This window comes from Marmota marmota, unplaced genomic scaffold (genome assembly GCF_001458135.2).
Source record: "Marmota marmota marmota unplaced genomic scaffold, marMar, whole genome shotgun sequence".
In the NCBI taxonomy this organism is placed as follows: Eukaryota; Metazoa; Chordata; class Mammalia; order Rodentia; family Sciuridae; genus Marmota; species Marmota marmota.
In genome coordinates this window covers 29,828,612-29,841,555 of record NW_026000211.1, presented here as the reverse complement: position 1 = coordinate 29,841,555, position 12,944 = coordinate 29,828,612, and the positions used below count along the sequence as shown (strand labels likewise).

The 12,944-nt window shown below is 40.5% G+C and overlaps 1 pseudogene; it reads right to left on the bottom strand.

Moving 5' to 3' along the window:
• The window catches only part of LOC107142569, a 129,800-nt pseudogene extending 117,154 nt beyond the window's left edge, over nucleotides 1-12,646 (bottom strand).
• Nucleotides 12,647-12,944: the final 298 nt, after the last annotated feature.

The following is a 12,944-nucleotide window of genomic DNA, read 5'->3' as shown; positions in this document are numbered from 1 at the left end:
TTATTAAGAAATGAACTCCATGCAATGAACTTTCCTCTTAGTACTGCCTTCATAGTGTCCCAGAGATTTTGGTATGTTGTATCAATGTTCTGATTTACCTCTAAGAATTTTTTTTAATCTCCTCTTTAATGTCTACTGCACCACATTGTTGTTTTAATAAAATATTATTTAGTCTCCAGGTGTTGGGGTAGCTTTTATTTTTTTATTTATCTTTGATTTCTAATTTCATTTCATTATGATCTGATAGAATGCAGGGTAGTATCTCTACTTTTTTTTGTATTTGCTAAGAGTTGCTTTGTGGCATAATATATGATCTATTTTAGAGAAGGATCCATGTGCTGCTGAGAAGAAAGTGAATTCAATTGTTGATGGATGACCCACTCTTAGGTTTATATCAAAGAATGTAAAATCAGCAAAATATAATGATGTAGCCATACCAATGTTTATAGCAGCTCAATTCACAATAAGTAAGCTATGGAACCAACTTAGGTGCTTTTCAACAGATAAATGGTTAAAGAAAATGTGGTACATATACACATATTACTCACTCATAAAGAAGAATGAAATTATGATTTTTGCCAGTAAATGGATGGAACTGGAAACTATCATGCTAAATGAAATAAGCCAATTCCAAAAAGCCAAAGTCCATATGTTTTCTCTCATATGTTAATATTGTCTCACAATAGGTGGGGGGTGAGGGGGTGAGAGGGGGAGGTTCACCGGATTGGACAGGGAGAGTGGGGGTGGGAATGAGAAAGACAGTAAAATGAATTGAACATAACTTTCATATGTTCATATATGAATACACGACCAACGTAACTCCACATCATGTACGACCACAAAAATAGAAAGTTATACTCCATGCATGTATGATATGTCAAAATACATTCAACTGTCATGTATAACTAAAAAGAACAAATAAAGAATTTTTTTAAAGTGAGTGAAGGAAAGATGGGAAGAGGCAATTCTTGGTAAGGAGAAATTCACATGGCTAAACAGTCTAGCAAGTGCTCAGCTTCATTAATGATTAGAGAAATGTTAAGTCAAGTGACTTCACATTGCTCAAACTGGAAGACAATGGAAAGCAGAATAATACTCAGTGCTGGCATCATGTTGCAAACTGCAGCCCCAAGAGAGTGTAACCAGGGCAGGCCTTCTGGGCAGCAGTGTGTTTGGTGAAGTTAAACATGGATGTTCCTTTGTGAATCTGGAGTACCTTAATGAGATTGTAAGAGGGTACAGGGATGTCTTTGCAGCACCATTTGTGGTAATAAGAAGTTAGAAGCAATGTAGGGACAAGAAGAAGTTAGAAGCAATATATGCTATCCCTGTGGGAAGGAATAAGTTTAAGACTGTGCAGAGGATGAAAGACTAGATGGTAGACAGAAGAAATGAACCATTTTTACCCACAGCAACATAGAGACAACAGGGAAAAAGGCACTGGGTGACAGAGAATAAGAAAGAACAACTTTTTATGCCATAATCCCCCTGTATGTAATTTACAAACACACAAACATACCCAATCAACAGTTATTTTTCTGTAACCTGCATTAAAATATAAACTTCAAGAGGACAGAGATGATGGGGTTCTTAATGATCTTGAGGTATTCACAGTCTCTAGAATTTGAGAGTACTGTAGAGGCATCGGATATGTTCCTTAAATGAATTACACATATCAACATTCTTAAATATATAAATACATTGCAATGGGTGAATATTTTAGTATGAGAGAATGGGAATGGAGAGAAATTATGAAGGGTAACAAAAATATTGTGGTAATATTCCATCATCTGATTCACAGTAATAATTCAAATTTTGCACCTGGGATAGGAGGAACTCTAGGCAGAACATTCCGAAACACGTAATATTCTTAGGTGCTGGAATTAGTGCTCACTTCTTTGTCCCCTCTGAATTTTTATATTTTCTAAAAATTCTAGAATGAGTAGTATTTTATTTTTATTATCCCCAAATCCAACACTTGAAAATGCCTTCCTCAGGCTGGGGCTAGCTCAGTGGTAGAGTGCTTGCCTAGCACATGTGAGGCACTGGGTTCAATTCTCAGCACCACATATAAATAAATAAAACAAAGGTCCATCAACAACTAAAAAAAATATTTAGAAAAAAAGAAAATGCCTTCCTCATACTTGAAAGGAGCAATGCCCTCAATACCAAGTTTCCTTCCATTGCTTCTGTCCCTACCTTCCCACCTTTTATCCACCCTGCCTCCTTCCCCCAGCACTCCCACCCCCACTCACTTGTATGGAGTTGTAGTATAGCATCCTTGGCTGTGCTTGTGTCTCTGTCAATAAGTAGTACCAGCAGCCTTACCCTTTTCTTTCAGACTGACCTCCTAGTGTAGGACTGACTTTGGTTTTCCAGAATAACTGATTTATGACCTTTTATCTTGCTTTCCTTTGAAGATTTGCCTTGTTTCCTGGTCTCAGCCTTCTTTAATTCATGTGAACCTGGTACTTCTCCCAGTGTATTGCTCAATAGTGTCCCCTACTCCAAGGCCTATCCTACCTAGAAATTCAGAAGGTGATCTTATTTGATAATGGGGTAGTTACAGGTGTAATTAGTTATGATGGAGTCCTACTAGAGTAGGGTGGCCCTTTAGTCCAAAATGACTGCCACCCTTATGAGAAGAGACATAGAAATATCCAGGAAAACCACCACATGCTGTCAGAGGCACAGACTGAAGGGATGTGTTGATGAGATAATATTAGTGGCAACTGCCAGAAACTAGGAAGAGGAAAGGAAGGTTTCTCCCTGAGAACCTTTGGAGATAGCATGGCCCTGCTAATGTCTCACCTTAAATACTGTAATACAATAAAGTTCTGTTGTGTTTCATCACCAAAGTTTTAATAGTTTGTTATGGTAGCACTAGAAAACCAATACACCCACCCTGACTAAACTGGGTGTCCACCAAGGAGGATTTTGGGTGCTCAGAAAGCCTTGCCCATATTCTGTCTCCTTTTAGTCTGTCACAACACCAAAAACCTCAAGGGGAAAGGAGGAGGAAGAAAAGGTCTACTCCATGCTTATATTTATGCTAAAATGAGCTCCATTTTAACACAAATTAGAGATATGACTCAACAATTTCTCTCACTTGAATGAAAAATTAAAATGGGACAAAGATGTCTTCAGAGTCTGGAACATGCAGTGCAAAGATTAAAAATCAGTAGGATCTTTTCCATACTAGGATTATCACTTTTTATTCCACCTTCCAATATCTCTGTGCTGCCAATGCTTTGCAGAGAATAATTTGGCCAAGTCTGGAAGTCAACATCTTCTTCCTTCAAAGGTCAGGGTGGCATATTGGGATCTACCTTACTCTCTTGCCCTCTTCCTATTCCACCGGGCTTCTGAATTAGAGGAGAAGTTAAAGCCCTGGTATATTATGTTTCCTTTTCCTGTGGTTCTCCACTGCCCGGTGCACCCCTGTGTAGCCCCAAAAGATCCCAGAGATTGGAGAAGCAGGGCCTTGGGAGGCTCATAACAAGAAAGCTGTCTAGGAGGCAATCACATCCTCTAACTATGCTGTGGGTCCATCTGTGATGATTCACCCACTGGGTGAGATGTGCTATTCCTTCTGGAAACTCATGCCACTCACCCTCGTTCAGGGATGATCTCATCTTCCTCAGCAATCTTTAACTTCTTCCTGTCTTTTCCTCTCTAATCCATTTTCTACAGTAGGCAGATTGGATCTTTCAAACTGTAGATGCGAGTCACTCTTTCACCTGCTGAAAGCTTCCAATGGCTCTCCAGATTCACCTTACAATGAAGTCCAGCTTTTTACATGGTCACTAAAGGTAAAGCCCTGTCTGAGGTCCTGGTCAGCATCCCTATCACCTGCTTCTTTTTCCTTTGACTCCCCACAATGGATCCATACCATGATACCTGCAATTTTCTGAATGAGCCTCCTTTTCCCTCTCAGCAGTGTATTATTTCATGTAACTTTCCTATGCCCAGAACCCTCTTTTCCATTCCTTGATGTCTGTTTTGCTCTTTTATGCCCTTGGGTTTCAGTAAAACGTTGCCTTCTTTGAAAATCTTTAAATATGTGCATGTAAACAGACATACACACACACACACACACACGTGCATGCACCTGCACACACACACACACACACACACACATCTGCATCACTGACTCAACTCTCTGAAAACTATAGAGTTTATAGTTTTATAGTTTATAGTGCATAATTTGTAATGCTGTGTTTATTTTTGTGGTTGTATGAAGAATGTCTGTTTCCTCCATTAGACAATGAGCTCCTTGACCGTGGGAACTTTACCTTCATTATTTATTTGAGCACCTAACCCAGAGGCTTGCTTAGGCTAGAGGCTTGATAAGAATCTGTCATGGCTGGGCACGATAGCTCTTGCCTGTAATCCCAGTGGCTGGGGAGGCTGAGGCAGGAAGATTGTAAATTCAAAACCAGCCTCTGCAACTTAGCAAGGCCTTAAGCAACTCAGTGAGACCCTGTCTTTAAATAAAAAATAAATTGTTTGATGGTTAAGCACCCTGGGTTCAATACTGGGTACCAAAAAAAAAAGAATTTATGGCATGAGCACTTGGGTTTTAGACAGATCTATAACTAGGGTTCATCTGGTTCTGATACTCTGTGAGTCTATAGACTCTGCCCCTCTCCCAACATCCTTACATGTATCTCCCCATTTAATCTGAGTGTGAATTTATTGCTAATTAAAACACATGCATCCATGCCAATGATATGTGCAGCATACTTGATTAATGCTACCCCATTATGATTAATTTATATAGCATTGTGACTTTTCTTTTTCAGAGAAAAAATCATTGTGTTTTCTTTTGATTTAATTAGTGCTACTACTTATTGGCTAATTTTCTTGAAGAACCATCTCCATTTTTCTCTGTATCTCTAATAATTCAGACTGATAGTTTCACTTGTGTAGGAAATGATTTTTCCCCCTTTTTTTAGTGTGTGGTGATGAATCTTTTCCACAGATATTTTTCAAAATCTCTGCTTGCATTTGGCAGGAGCTCTGCCTGCCCATTTCCTCCCCCTCTCTTTTGCTTTTCTGTCTTTCCAGCCCACATCACTTCTTTTCAAAGTAATATTTGAGCAGCATTCTTAGTTTATTTGGTTTTAGTGGTCTGCATTTTTCCAATTGGAGAACATTTCCTTGGCCTATTTTTAACCAAAGAGCTCACACGTACAACCTAGATCTTTTTTTTTCTGAAAAGCTCTGCTGAGGGGATAGGCAGCTTAGCAAAAATCAGAAAGACCCTATGAATAGAGGAGGTGCTGAAATGTAATCTGTATTAATGGTAAAAAAAAAAAAAGTTGTGGTGCTTACAAATTAGTGGGCTTTGAGAAAGGAATTGCCACTGAGCTCTCTAGTGAAAAATTAATAATGCTTATTATGTGTCTAGTTCTCTTCACAGATATATTCTTGATCTCATTTAATCCTTACCAACACACAGAGGCTATTATTCATAAGTTTACCAACTTATTTATTTACCGAGCACCACATTTGTGCCAGCACTTTCTTGAAGTTAAGTGGGATGAAGTACACAAAGTTTTTAGTAAATCTTGGTGTCACTGAGATGAGCAGATTAGGGTAAGAGAAAATGTTTGGGTGGGGGAAGAAGCAATCCCCATTTTGAAGAAGTTATGATTGAAGTATCTAGTCCTTCCCTCCCATCCTTCATTTTTCAAATACGACAATTAACTTCAAGTAGTTGTCCAAAATTACATGACTTGTAGGAGATGAAACCCAGGTCTGACTGGCTCCAGGGCCAAGCTTTTTGCTCTCCACTCTTCTGTGTCCAGGAAATGAAGCATGACTACACTGTGTGCTCACTGGAGCCTGACTCTACCTATGTTTTAGTTTAATAGCTTCTTTCATCTCACTTGAATACCTCTCACCCAATTTTCACTGTCTCCCTGTATTTCAGAGGCTGATCCTCTTGGCAGAAAGCTAGAAGAGCATTCTAATTTTAGGCATTATTTGTGATCTCAAAAAACTGTCATTAAAGGACACATTAATTAGCTAATTTTCCTGTTATGACTCATTAATGAATGCTCTATCAAAAGTGCTCCTCCAGACACTTAGGCAATGAAATAGAAAGACAAAGCTACCTTATCCCTTTTCCTGAAATAAGCCAGTCTTCTCAAGTACAGGGGCCTGTGACCATAGCCCCAGGTAGACCAACAATAGAGCACACCTCATTGTGTGTGCTTAGTGAGGGCCAGGCCCTTCCACTCATCACCTGCCTTCTGTGGTCTCCTCTGCTCATTGTGCATCATTAGATGTTCAAGCACAGGCCTAGAGTGGCCTAGTTAGATTCCTTAGTGTATCAGGGATGATACAAAAGTGAGTGCTTTGAGGGCTTTTCTGCCAGATTCTCTTATACACACATACACCACACACTTGCACCTTCACAGCTTGAAAAATATTTCCCCAGTGGAAAAGGAAATGATTTTCAAATCATTTCCTGCATGCTAAGCAGGCATTTGTTTATACTACCAGCCAAGCTTTCAAACTTCAAGGCAATATATTTTCCTAGGGTGTTAGTCTATAAAATTTAAAAATCCTGGAAGTATCCAAAGCATATGAGAAACTAGTACAAACACCGGAGGGCGGGGCAAAAGACTTACTCAATTTTTGGGACTGCTTCCAGCCTAGGCTGGGCCTTCACTCAGCTTTTTGTCTTCCTAGCTCCAGATGGCCAGAGTTCAAGTGTACTCTGAGCTCTCAGCACCACAATTCAAAGTCACTCCTCTTTCTCTCCAGCTCTTCCCTTTACTGTCTTGATAAGTTTGCAAGCAGATTACAAACTGTCATCTCAACATCTTCACCTTCCACAATGGGATCTCACTAAAATCATAGCAGGTGGAAAATTGGCCTGATTTATCATTATTTGCATTTTTAATTTGTGGTATTTCAGGCCTGGAGGGTTTTTTATGGGTCTTAAAATGACAGCACAACATCAATATATAATTCATTATCTATTTTTCATAATATCCGTGGTTAACTATCCATTGAAAAACACAAAGGTCATTAACACTTAAGGAGAATGAGTCACAACATTAGCTTTCTTGATTCCTACTCTTCCTCTCTGAGGTCTGTCAGAATAAATTGCTGTGACTGAAGCACAAGTCTCCATGCTGCTCTTGTGTCAACAGGAAGACCTTTCTCAGCAGCAGATTTTCTAGCCTTCAGAATGGACAAATGTTAAATAACTGAGCTGCACTGTTTGTTGGGCTTCCACAGTTCTCTGACTTGGGGACAGTAGATGCTTTCAAATTGATGCAAAATTGTAAGGGAGCAAGAGGGACCCCTCCATCCCATCCTCCTTTCTTTCCTAAGCCCTGCAGTATTCCCTTGTCACCCTTTTCTTCCTCATCCCCTGCCCTGCCCCTAGGGCACTGCTGCCACCTACTCTAAATTGGAAGAAATACTGATTTCTAATCATTTTGAAACATCATTTCCACAGATAAGCAACACATATAGACAAATCACCTAGGAATGCATCTAGGAAGATATCAACAAAATAAAGGGGTACCTTGAGCAATTTTATAAGAGAATGATCAGCAAAGAAAACCAAGCAGACTAATTCAGGAAAGATACAGAGGCCTCTATATTCTTGGTGGCAGGAGTTACAACCCAACCGAGATAGACATATTCTTTATTTTTTCTTGCTAACCCAGATGCGTCTACACAGAGAGAGCCCATTCCACCAGGGTAAAGCACCCTGAATAGTCCAGATCACACCAATCTTCCCTTTCTCTGGCTCCTAGTGCATAGATAAACCAATCAATCAAAATGTCAGTTTTGGGCAGTGCTCTCAAACCCTATTTTAGGTAAGACAAAGAAGACACGCTCTGCTGTCCATATACCATAAAATGCAACATATGATTAGTTTTCAGTCATTGAATGCGAAGGTTTTATCCCTGGCTACCAGCTGTAGTCTTCTTTAGAGCTTTCACATTTCACCATGTTCATCAAATACTACTATGAAATCCATAAATGTATTAAGTTTGAGCCATAGATAAAAGTAATAATTTGCTTCAACAGCTGGAATGATTATTCTTTTAGGATTTATTTCACTCCTTTCATCACGTATTTCTGGAATGCTTACTAATTTACTGGGTATATTTAAGGCACTGGGAGACTCCACTGACCAGTTGAATTTTAATATCTTTCTAGAACCAAGAATATAAGAGAGACATATGCAATCCTTGAACAACTACACAATTTCCCCACCAAAAAATAATGGCTTTCTAGTAGGCATCTGATTCCAGACACAATTTACTGGAGACCTTGACATTGGCTGCACTTGTTGTGAATGACTAGCCTCTATTCTGGTAGTAAATTAAAATGACTCCCCAAATTCAAGTTTATCCTGGATCACATATACTAGTCAGGACATATCACTCCAGAGTGAGCATTTTAGAAGATGTGGAGGATGACGTGTTGCATATTTCCAATGAAACCCTGATAGTATTTTACATAATTGATGACACTAGATCATCTCCATAACATGTGACAACAAGCAGCCACATGTAGTCCCTAGAAAGCAGAACAGACTCATCAAGAGTGCAATTTAAAACACATTCATTGGTTCTTTATTCTTTCATTACAGTTTGACTTCTTTCCTGCTAAACTGCTCTCTGAGAAGATTTATAATGTCAGGAATGAACATACAAGGATAGATGAATAAGTAATAAAGTTCTAAAGGAACAGTTATGTTGATTTATAATGCACCATTTGTTGACAATCTGAAAGACATTATTTCAAACAAAGGTAACTAGGGGGATGTTAACAGCCAGCAAATGTATTTATGCTAGCTCTTATTCTGAGTAAATGACTGCATTGTAGAAAGGATTTGCCATCATGTTAGTAGTGTTCTTAATTGTCCACAATTTCCATAATTTACTTTTGAAATCAAAATATCATAGAAAATGATTTCAACAAACTTCCAGTTTTAGATATTATGTACACTAAAATATGCCAGAATTTGGGTTTTAGTAAATGAAACAAATGGCTCAGATGTGTTTCCAAATGTTAGTCTAGCATTGTTTTATTTAGGCTGGCATGATCCCAGATGTGAGATAAGTAGAGAATTGTGCAATTATCCAGAAAATCTGATCCAAAGCACATTTTTGCTTGCTTTTTTTTTCCTTCTTGGCCAGAAATATCTAAAGTAATAGGCTTAGCTGTTTCTTTTATAGAGCCTGTTCAGAATTGGTCTGAAGGCTGGGGAATAAGAAAAGTTCCAGTAGCCTTGCTTGGGACATCGTTGCCCTTGGTGTGAGAAAAGAAGAGACAATAGCTATATTTCTTTGGAGCTTCTTTGGGTAATCTCCGCATCAATAGCCACCATGTTTTCTAGATGAGGCCATGAATAATGTTAAGGAATTAGATGGAATAAAATGAGCTTAATTATAGGGTGTTTTATCTATTCACAATCTGCAGGTGCCATGCTACCTCCTCTTGGCCTAGTTTATCTATCCCTAGCTGGTGGGACAAGCCTTTTCTTTCTGGCTTTATGTATGCATTCCTGAACTGCTCCTCTCTTTAGTCTTATTGCCCCACCCAGTCCCAGTACAAATCCTCCATTTCATCTTGGGTTAATAAATTTCCAAAACGCTAGTTTTCACTACTTAGTACCTGAATCATCAACTTTTATTGGCTTTCCATTTCCTCCTACAGAATAGCATTCAGAGTGCTCAGCCTTACATGCAGTGTCCTCTGAGATCTACCCCCCCACACACTTCATCTCTTCAGCATTCCTCTTGGGTGCCCCAGCAAGAAGTCGGTATTTTAGTCACATGGAGTTCCTCATCTATCTCCTCCCTGCTCTGGGCTTTATTGGGCCTCATCTTCATTTGCTCATCCAAATGCCACCAGATACTTTCTTTCCCCCTGGATCCACCTCCTACTGCTCAGTAAGACCTGCTCTCATTCCATCCTTTGAGATATCCATGAACAACATGTCCCAGGAGAGCCTTCCTTGCTATGAAATGGTACCCATCCTTGGTCACCTAATTGTATTCTATGAAGGTATAGCTCTTGCATTGCATCTCTTTTGGATAATGAAATTTTTACTTGCAAATGACATCTTTTCTCAGTTTGATGGCCAGCCCCCATGTGATGCCTTTTTGTGTGTTCCATAGCCAAGAGGGGAAATAATGAGCCCAATTGTAGTCACTACTCTTCCAGCCACACCTGGAGTGAGGAATCCCTTCATCATTTAGGTAAAGGCCAATAAAATTTTGAGAAGCTCAATGTATGAACAAGACCTCTGGCACAGGTTTGCTGGAGTGACTGAATCAGCTCTGGATGCCTAGACTAGAACAATGGTTTCATTACTTATTAACTGTGTGCTTTCTGCCTACTTCTGTGCTCTCATACAAAATGGGGATAGTAGTAGTACCCGCAGCATACTGGTTATTGTTAACCAAGATCAATAAGTAAGGCAGTTAGTGCATGGCATATAGTAAATGCCCAATAAGTGTTGTTACTTTTATTAAACATCATGTCAAAAGAGTTTCTTACATTATGTCCTAGTCTTCTCTTTCAGGGGAGTGTCAGTTGACAGTAAAAGCACAGGACCACTCTTAAATAATGGACTTTGGAAATGAGTATCCATCCTTTGGCCTGATAGGTAAGGTGCTCTCAGGGTGGCTAAATTGTAGGGCTTTGCCCTAGACCCACTGGAATGACAAGCAACTGTACAATTTTATTTGCTTTTTCATGTGATGCCATCTCAGCCCATTGACAAGAAAATAGCAATAGCTGGTGAGGTTTAAGAAAGGCGATCCTGAGTCTTTTAACATTGGGCTGAGACTGAACCTAAGATTAGCACAGTTCAGCATGGGATAGAGATGTGAATGAGACAAATCAAAACCATGCAGATGAAACAATCATGAAGTCTAAGACCAGATGAGGAAATAACCTTGGTATCCTAGACATTCCTAAGTGACCATGGATAGGGCTGAGGTGTCTGCCCCAGCACCACAAATTCCTTGTTTTTTTACCATATTGATTTGTGCAAAGTCACCTTTTATTTACATTTATGTTTTTTTTAAAAAAATATTTCACCTAGTGGGCTGCTTTTCCCTCAGTTCTACATCTGACCCAGGTGAGATGTGTAACCCTTCCCCTCTGTGAGCCTGAATGACAAAAGCCTGGGGCTTTCACCCTTTCTCAGACCAGAAGACAACCCATTTTGCTACTGGGCACATGTAGAAGAGCCCACTGGGTCATCTTCCCTCAGGATGGTGAGTGGGAGAGTTACCTTGAATTCAGTCTCAATGTTGGCTAGTCTGGCTAATTTGTTGCTTAGCTCCAGTGCGGTGAGGATGGGGTCTTCGCTAGACAGTGACAAATAGGCAGCGCTTGCCAGTCCTTTGTAGGCATTCATGCAGGAGCGCTAGTGACTGAAGGAGTCTTTCCACTGCTTCTCCGTGCACTAGGTGCACTTACAGAAGTAGTCGTGGGGCCGCTTGATGCGGGCGCCCTTGAGCAGCAGGATGTGCACGATTTTGTACTCCTGGCAGTGGGCCGCCAGGATGATGGGCGTGATGTCGTGAGAAAAGCGCGTGCCATCCTCGTCATAGGCATAGAAGTCGTCGTCCTGCAGCTCCTGCTCAAGCGGGCTAAGTGTCAAGCGTTGGCACTGTGGGAAGGCAGGGTGGTTGAGAATGGCCTCCACAATGTGCACGTAGTCCTTGCTGATGGCCAGCAGCAATGCGTCTCCCACCCGCGCCAAGTTCTCTTTCTTGAGCAGCAACTCCGTGACCTCCAAGTGCTAGTTGCCCATGGCCAGCTACAGCGCATTCTGTCCCATGTAGTCCATGCAGTTGAAATTGAGGGTCTTGGACTCCTCCAGCATTTTCCTGACCACCGGGTTGTTGCCATACTCGGCTGAGTCTAGGAAGCGCTCTTCTTCAGGAATCAGGCAAGTGCCCTTCTCACTGAACATGTAGGCGGGACCCCGAATAGCCTGCCAGCAGCCCTTCTCCCCCAAGGTCGTGTGCCTGTGCTGCATGTTTTTGAAGGTGCTGCTCCCCAACCTGTGGGACAATGAGGCAAACAAGTTCAGTTACATTCCCAGAGGCCTGCAGACTCCTCAGAGGCAGAACAAACAAAAATTGTTAGATAAAAAATATCATGATTGGAACGTTATTACAAATTATGAAATCTAATTAGAAATCATTGTCTTAAACACCCAGATCAAGACAAATAGTTGCCTGAACTTTTTTTTTTTCCCAAATGGAGAATCTTCAGTTATCCAGTTTTTCTACCCTTGGGTAGAGGAGTCCAGCAGAGCTGTATGTGGGTTGATGTGGAATGTGATGGGAGATGGAGGGAGAGTGTGGGGAGGGTGAGGGGTAGGGATGTGACAAAGGCCTGTTTCATCCATTTGTGTAGTCAAGCAAGTCACTTGTTTCCCCTGTACTTTTGTTTTCTTATGTACAACATAGAAAACTTTCTGCACCATAGGGTCCATGGGGGGATTAAATGAAGTAACTTGAATGGAGAAAGTAGGCAGTATTACTTTTATTCTGTTCCTTTGCATCTACCCCAGTTCTACAAGGGCTGTGTCCACCACAGTTACTGCCACATTTGCCTCGAATGCCTTGCCCCAGTACATTGTCATACTGCAAGTATGGTCACATAGGCCTGTTTATATATTTCTCCATGAAAATTAAGCATCTAAGAGAAAAAAAAATGTGACAGGGAGCAGGACTAGAGTCATTGCCACTTGCTGATGGCTGCAATCAGCCCTCCTGAAGGAGTTCAGTTGTAACTTCTTAAGACTGAACCTGGAGTTTTATATGGGTTGGGGGAATAGGTCAACTTACATGCTGGGTTCACTTCTAAATATTCTTTCTCACTGTGGTGTAATATAGAGGTTAATATTAATACCATTAATCATAGCAGTTAATATT